Source organism: Melopsittacus undulatus, chromosome 5, assembly GCF_012275295.1.
Source record: "Melopsittacus undulatus isolate bMelUnd1 chromosome 5, bMelUnd1.mat.Z, whole genome shotgun sequence".
In the NCBI taxonomy this organism is placed as follows: domain Eukaryota; kingdom Metazoa; phylum Chordata; class Aves; order Psittaciformes; family Psittaculidae; genus Melopsittacus; species Melopsittacus undulatus.
This window is the reverse complement of record NC_047531.1, coordinates 34,455,037-34,463,603: the sequence shown is the minus strand read 5'-3', so window position 1 is coordinate 34,463,603 and position 8,567 is coordinate 34,455,037. Positions and strand designations below refer to the sequence as shown.

General features: G+C 38.5%; 1 non-coding gene across 1 annotated transcript; it reads right to left on the bottom strand.

Annotated features, from left to right (window-relative positions):
• Positions 1–2,640: 2,640 nt before the first annotated feature.
• Positions 2,641–2,713, bottom strand: TRNAF-GAA (transfer RNA phenylalanine (anticodon GAA)). Its single transcript has one exon. It is a non-coding gene; the product is annotated as a tRNA-Phe (tRNA).
• Between the last annotated feature and the right edge of the window lie 5,854 nt (positions 2,714–8,567).

Sequence of the window (8,567 nt, the reverse complement as noted above, 5' to 3'; positions counted from 1 at the left end):
TATTGAATGAGTAGAAGGACTATGACCATGGTTAGGACTAATTGACAAGAAAGCCAATAGTTTGGGAAAAAGGATAATCTGGAAGAGGAGTCATAAATTAATAAGTAAGATGAGTTCTAGCAGAGGGAAGAGAAAATCTAATGCCCAAAAAGTAGAGGAATAGCTGAAAAACATGTTGAAATCTGACAAGGGTGGGGTTGGGTGAACTTACGGGGAGAAAAATCTTATGTGATCAACCAAAAAGAAAACTCTGAAGTTACCTTCCAAAAACTGTTTCAAATATTTCCTTTTTCTTATCATCAACAAGTCTTGATGGAAAAGAAACATGAACTTTTTAATTGGGAGAGAGTAAAATAGATAGCCTGATATCACTTGTACAAAGGATGACTGTAGTATAATACTGCTACAGGCAACAGTAAAGCTAGTGTCTTTAAGCCAGCTAAATCATGAAATGTTTATCTAACTTTCAAGACCCCCACAACTATCATAATTTTTTTTGTGTGATTTCTCTTTTACCATTCCTTTTCCTTAGATGTCCGGTTGATGTTTCAGGGTTGACTTTAATGTTCTCCCAAAGGAAATAGCTGAAAGATCCAATATGGTTTCTTTTTTAGAAGCCAAGAATATTTTAGCTCTGTCAACATTTTCTTACATGGAAGCAGGAATAAATGACACATGGAGACTGTTTCATATCACTGTTAACAATTTGACATTACTTTCCTGAAATACTTTATTTATATAAGAATCAAGTCTTAAATAAAGATAGATCTCTTATAACGGGTTTTTATGTGTGATATTCACTATTTGCCAACAGCTTTAGATTGTGAACACTGGAACATATTTAGATTATGCTACTACAGCCATAGGTATTATTTGGTTTCTCTAAGCTTGCTCTGCATCTGATTGGAAAAGTTCCAGTCTGTTTCTAAAGCAGAAGTCTAATAAACAAAAATGGAAAGAGCATAATTTTGACTTCACTTCTTTCTGATGTTCTAGGGGCAGTCACATAAACTTGTTAAGGAGCAACGGAATAGATACACAAGAGTATGTCGGTGTCAAAATAGGTATGAAGTTTGCTTTACTAATCAGTCCTTCAACAATCAGTAATATACTCAGGGGACAGGTTCATTGCATGTGAATTTGATCAAGATGGTGTTAAAGTTGGATTCTGGACAAACTGAACTGCTTGTTGAGTGAACTGCTCAACATCAAAGAGAAACTTACACATTATGCTATATTCTCAGCTCAGGGAGCTCTCTCCCAGTCTCTTTGTTCTAAGTTATAGAGTTATTTACATGTATTCAAATGAGAAAATGGAATTGTCAGTAACAACCCTGGAATTTTTTACCTAGTTAAAATGTGTAAAAATGTCCATTATGAAAATTCTTGAATAAATCTTCTTTATTACTTCTTTTTTCTCTTTTCCCAGCAGAATATTTGATGGCTTGGATATGGATTGTCCCAAGACAGCCTAGATCACAATGAAGATACCGTCTTTCACTAGTAACCAGTCTACTAATGTTAATAGATAGAGTGGACAGAACATTGCATGTTGCAAAACATCTTCAAGAAACAAGGCAAATTACTGCAACCAGAGTTTCATATTTGAAAAGCAGCCTTTTGCAAAGATATGAGCTGGTTATTTTTGTCATATGGTGAGTGCAATGTAGATGTATTCTGACAGTTCATTGTTTTCACTGGCATAAAGTTCTTTCTTCCTAGGACCCTAGTGATACTGTTCATTGTGTTGCAGTAAATTTAACCTTTGCTTGACTTCAGTCAAATTTGTGGAGAACTTGCCCATTCTTCTGACCATTCTTCAGAGGATCTGTGGAAATGTGCAAGATGCTTTCACTGGTTAGCTGTTTTAACCCTTCTCTTTGCTCACAGTGAGGGCAAGCTGATATCCTGAATGTACATGACAACCATGCTTTAGCTTACAGATTCAATCAAGGCAGCAAACTGGTTTTGTCCCTCCAAACCCTCAAGGTTCTTAACTTGTACTATCTCTGAATGAAAAGATTTCTTTCTGAGGACAGGAAAACTGGATTTTTACTGTATCACTGAAGTTAACTCTGAATAGAAATGTTTTATATGGCTTGTGTGGTGATTTGTCAAACTAAAGGCTTTTTTTCTGATGGGAAAAGTGCTTCACTGCTTTAACATGCAATGATTATTTCAGGTATGCAGCACATTAACAAACTTGAAGCTTTAACAGTGATGGTGCTGGTGCCTAACAGTTTGGTATTGCCCATCCAGCTCACTGATGTATAGAGATTTATAATAGGTGGCTGTATAAATAGAGAGAAGAAAGTATTTGGTAGAAAGGTTTTGAAACATGGCATTAGCATGAATTCTTGCACCTTAGGCCCTCAAAATAGTTAGCATGTATAAATACATCTTTCTGGTACCCCATTATAGCCATCATCTTTTCTGTTTTCCGTAGGGTTGGAAGTAATGACCTGGGAGTGGTATGATAATAAGCAAAACAAGTTATGAAATGGCTGTGGTTGGAGGAAAGCCTTGCAGTCAAGTAGTTCCAGGCCCAGTACTGGGGGCAGGAAACACCTCATGTGAGGCTGATTATCACCCAAGGCTCTATCCAAACAGGCCACAGACATTACCAGTGGCAAACACTGCTGCCGAAACCCGGGATCGAACCAGGGGCCTTTAGATCTTCAGTCTAACGCTCTCCCAACTGAGCTATTTCGGCAGGCATTAGGTGAATTGAAACAAAAGGTGAGCGAATATACAACCTTATCACTGAGAACACAGTTCCTCCATGATCTGGTGCTTTAACCAGTTTCAGATTCTGTCCCCCCACATTTCAGGTGAGCAAGAAGCAGTAGAAATGTATGAGAAATACATAGGAAGTTAGGAAGCTGCTTCCACTTTAAGGACTGATATTTCAAGAATTAAGCCAGTTTCGCAAGAGTTTGTCAGGGAGACAAGAGGTGCATGTTATCTAGTTCACAGTTCCTAGTTGTTTTCCTCTTCAGCACTCAGAATAGGTTAAAATTATAGTGGGAAGAGTCTGCTGAGAAGTAACTTAGCAGAATTGTTTAATAGAAAGTGTATGTACTTCTCCTTAAAGATCTGAAGTAGGATTGTGTCCTGGGTTCAGCAGCAGCAGTAATTTTTCTCCTTCCTAGTGGCTGGGCAGTGCCGTGTTTTTAGCTTCAGCCTGAGAACAGTGCTGATAACACCGATATTTTAGTTGTTGGTAAGTAATGCTTACCATGATCTAGGAATTTTCAGTGTCTCATGCTCTGCCAGTAAGAAGGGGCACAGGAAGTCATGAGGAAGCAGAGACAGGGCACCTGACCTAAACTAGCCAAAAGGGTATTCCATACCACAGCATGTCATGCCCAATATATAAACTGGGGGGAGTTGCCTAGAAGGCCCAGATCACTGCTCAGGTCAGTGTGGGTCAGTTGGCAGGTGGTGAGCAATTTTATTTTGCATCACTTGTTTTTATTGGTTTTTTTTTTTCCTTTCCCTTTGTAGTTTTATGTTCTTTCCCTTGTTATTTCCCTTATCATTATTATTAGTGGTAGTGGTAGCAGTTTTTTATTATACTTTAGTTACTAGACTGTTCTTATTTCAACTCACGGGATTTAGGTTCTTTCCATTCTCTTCCATCCTGCTGGGAATGCAGGATTGGTGGAAGAAGAGAGGGGGTGAGAGAGCAACTGAGTAGTTCTGAGTTACTGGCTCGGATTAAACCATAACAAATTGTTTTATCAGTTATCTTTTGAAGGGCACGTACCAGGGATGTGTTCTTTTATTGCCTGTCTTTAATTCATTACATTTGTGCCTAACCTATCTGAATAGATTTTAGAAATGACATAACTGCATTTTTTCTTCCTACTGGATGCAAAAAACAAAGTCCAATCTTTTTGTTTGTGAATGATGGGAAGAAATAGAAATACTTTTATTAAATTATACTTAATTTCCAAAGCAGCTGAACTTCAGAGTGCAAAAAGTATATGTTATTAAAAAAAAAAAAAGAAAGAAAATATCTTCTTATTATCACCCCTTGCATTCTCACGGACAGCTGCTGAGTTTGGGAAATAAACTTTCCATGCAAACTTCAATGCCTTTTCACCTTTAAAATTGCAATTTTCCAAGAATTTACTGAATTCTGAAAAAGCAACCTAGAAAATACCACACAAAACATAATAACAAAAAGCCGAGTACTGCATCTGAAATTTAAAATTGTTTTCAAATGCATGCGTGTGTAAAAACCAGTGCCAAAAACTTTTCAGGAAAGTTACCATTTTGTGAAAAGGCCTTCTTCTGTCTAAAAATTAATTAGCATGAACGATTTCAGCAGATCCGTTTTGGGGAACAAATTGAAAGTGAGCAGCGGTTGAATTACCTGAATATGTCCCGAACAGCAGGACACAGTTTTTACCATGGTTGTTAATATTTCCCATTCACAGTGAGTGTATGGAAGGCTGTTTCCTCCAAACGATAAAACTTCTGAAACCCAAATATTATCTGTTGCATCCATGTACATCAGTTTCCACAGGTAAAGTCTTTAGTTTCCCTAAATATTTTTGCTGAGCACATGCGCCTGCACTACGAGGTTTTTTGCCTCCCACCAAAGTGCCATCAGGATTCATGAGAGAGGCAGGAGAACACACATCTTGTTCTCCAGCTGCACTGAAGCATAGCTGCAGAGCACACTCAGCCTCTTTTCACTCTCCCCTCTCTACAGGATGACCAGGGTAAGGAAGAGGAGTTCTACTTTTCCTCAGGAGCCTTGTAATTGAAGCATGCCCCTGGGAGACAGGAAACCTGAGTTCAAAGCCCTTCATTGCCCAGTATTTACCACATTCCAGGAAAGTGCCAGAACTTTCTGGGCTGGAAGCCCTCTAAATCCTTCCTGTGTCATCTTTCGCGTTTTGCATAAAATGATGAAATATATGTTGGAACAGGTCCTGGAGCTAGAATTTTGGGCTTGTTTTACCTGGGTACTGCAGAATCTTGGGCTTTTTTCTCTCCAACTCTCTTGCTCCCTGTTTCCTTTCCTTTGTAGTAAATTAGGCTGTGCAAAGTGGGCGATCTTTCATAGGCGAAACTACAAGACATTAGTACTAAAACGCCTTGTATCTTCCAGCTAGAATCCCCTTCGATGTGTGGACTCAAGTCCCTGCTAAGACAGGATAGCTTTGAACAGTCATCGAGGGAATCAATTGTTTCTGTGTTAAAAAAAAACCAGCAAAAATCTTTCTGATACGATGAAGTCTTTAATATTAATGGGAGACTACAATGCCTAAATAATAGAAAATCTGGATAACACAATTTTAGAAGAGACATTAGGTATAAATCCAGAGCAAGACATAGACTTAATGTGGGAAATACTCATGGTTTGGGAAGAGTCACTGGAGGAAAGCTGGGCTTCTGTATATGATCTTAGTGCTGGCCATGCAAGAGAAATGACTCCATCCATGAAGCTTCTGCACTGATCCTTGCTGTGCTTTGGGAGAAGTGAGGTTCCTCCTCACATGACTAGGTCATGCCTTAGAGTGCTTTTTAACTCATGCTCAGTACAAACCATTCACCTCCATGTTTATTCTGGGGTCAGTAGTTGCTGGAGCAGAATAGATACCATGGAGAAGTTGTCCATGAAATAAGGCATATTTGATCTAAACTGACTTTGCACTGAGACATCTTCACTCTCTACATCAAGAACAGGGTTAATCCAGCATCTGAGAAGTCAAACTACAGAGAACTGCAATCTGGCTGCAGACAAACTGGGAACTAACATGTAGGGTAAACAGATGCAATGCTTCAATCGGGAGAAATGGTTATGTATGAAGAATAATAGTGGGGATGATGATACTCATCTTCCACAGCCTGGGGTCATGCGAAGATGCTGCATAAGATTTGACTTGTAGTGTTTAGTACTGCTTATTTAGGAGTTCTAAATCCTGCCCTGCCCTAAGTCACAGCTGTGTCTGTTGATTTGTGATGTGATGGTTTGCACACAAAGTTTTTTTTGGGTGCAACTAAATCAAGTCTCTTTTTTTTTAATTATTAGGTTTTTTTTTCCAATGCAAGTAAAGTAACCATAGATGTTAAGACAGTGATGTTGTTGTGCAGCAGCAATTTTGCAGTAATGCATAAATTTAAACACTCTAATTCCTGCTCAGTAATTTCCATCTCAGGACGTGTGTGGTAGAATTCCCTGGTGCAAAGTTCATCTGTGGTTTCCTTAATAAAAATATGAACTGCTGTTTACGAAGAGAGATTGCAGGGAACTCCTAGGTTGTGAGGTTGCAAGAACGTAAATGCTTTTCAAAGTGCAGGGGAGGGTGAGTGCCTAAGTCCCTCAGGTTTCTAGATCTAAGACACTTAGTCAGCCATATCCCATTGATTCATTCCCCCTCCACTCTCCTGAGCATAGTTTGTCAGTCATATATCCCTGTTTGAAAGAACGTTTATTGCAGTCAGATAAGGAATATTCCTTTGGCTCTGATTCAGATGGATTTGAAAAGTATGATTTTTCTTGGAAAAAATCTGAATCCCTTAACTGTTTTCTCCTGCCACCACAGCACAGCTACTGATTTACAGCAGCATGAGGTCTACTTTTCCATCTACATAATATTTGGGAAAGCTTATGGCAACAGAACGTGTAAATGAGTATAAGCAGAATGTGTTTGCTTTTCCTTCCTGCTTGTCTATGCAGAGTTCTTCTTGACAGTATCTGTTTTGTATTGAATGCTGCACATCAGGGGTTCTTTACACAGAAGCTTGTACTGTAGCTGAAGCTCCCATTTGCCTACTGGGTATAAGCTTCATAGCTGGCACTATCTGGGAGCAAGAAAATACAGCAAATCCACTCTCTCCTGGGGTAAAGTAGGCAACAAAATTTGTACCATCACCTTAATGGATGCTTACCAGGGGAAGACAACTTTAAAACCTGGATGACTCTCCTGGAAAGTGGTACTAGGGAGAGATTGTGAAACAATGTTTTTGGGTAGCCTAACCATACTTCTCCCCTGTTTGGCACAGGAATTTGCTTTCCTGAGCTGCTCTGAAGATTCCTCTGTCTTCTGGCAGTCGCGTGTCTGAGCTTCCCAGGGCAAAGTGTGGGTCAGTATCCTGCTAAGTCAATTCTCTGGTTTTAGACTTTCCCCAATCTATTGTTCATTTCTGTACTTACATATTGTAGACCCAGGGGTCAAAAAAGATGAAGGAATCAACAACAGCAACAACATAAAAAAATAATTAATGAACTTGAAGATTAATGATTATTCACTTATTCTTGGTTTTCCCCAAAGCTCTACTATGTTTCTGATATTGAAACCATTTCTTTGCCTTTCCATGTCAGCAGTCGGGGACTGAGAATATGCTCTACTGGTCAGAGCAAACAGCTTTTGAATTTTTACATATTTTTCAGTCTGAAACATTCCAAACCTTAAGAGGAGGAAAATTATAAAGCTCCCTTTCAACATCTTGTAATTTATTACTTCTTTCATGAAAGGATTAAATGCATTTGCTACAAGCAGAATCTTGCATTCTGTATAACCCCCAAACCTTGATCGATGCTAATGGGAATTTTTATGAACCTGCTTCTCATGCCATGAAGTTTGATGGGTCTTTGGAAGGGGACTTAGTTACTTCACAAGAATGCAATTTAACCATACAGTTAGTGACTAAAACATAGCCTTCAACGTAAATGTTATTGCTTTTCATAGATGTGTTGAAATCTCGTGTAGTGAACATTGAAATCTCGTGTAGCATACATTGGTCTCCAGCATAAGTCCTTCTGCAACAAGCAGTATCATGCAGTTACCTGGTATTAACATCATAGATATATTAAACTTTTCATCTCAACAAACCATATAATTAGATAAACACATACCTTTAATTAAGCATATTTTACTGATGGAGATAATTATTATTACTCTAGATAGATTGTATCAGTAGTTAATTTCTTTCACTCTTACATGGCAGCAGCTTTCTACATGAAGTTGGTGTTCCCTCAGTATCTGGCTCATACATATGTAGTTTTGTCTGCCAGACTGGAAACAAAAGAAACCCCCAAAACCTACAAAATAAAATACAGTCATATCACATTTCTGTGCTTTTTTCAGCATCTCAGACCGCAAAAATATTATCTTTTTTTTTAATCTTTTTTTTTTTTTCCTTTTTTCAGCCAATATAAGTCCCTTTAGGTGTCTGATCCTGTCACTCTCAGGCATATTTCCCATACTTTCAGATGCACTTCTGACTTTTTTCTGAACTCTTTCTAGTTGTTTAAACCTGTGCCTTAGAGAAGAGCCACTCTAACAAGACACAGTGTCTGTAGAGTGGTAAACATGACAAATGCAGGAATAATGCAGTCTACCCACTCACTTCCCTTGGTTTTCATTATATGCTTTCTTGATATGCATGAATCAGAATAAGATCACGATCAGCTACATATCCACAGTGCCAACCCCAGGTCATGCACCCCAGGAAGCAATCACATATTCTAAATGCATTGCCTGCATTTTTTTATAAGAAGTATAAATTTTTGTGGTTGATACTCTTTTAACTACTCTTCATTCTCT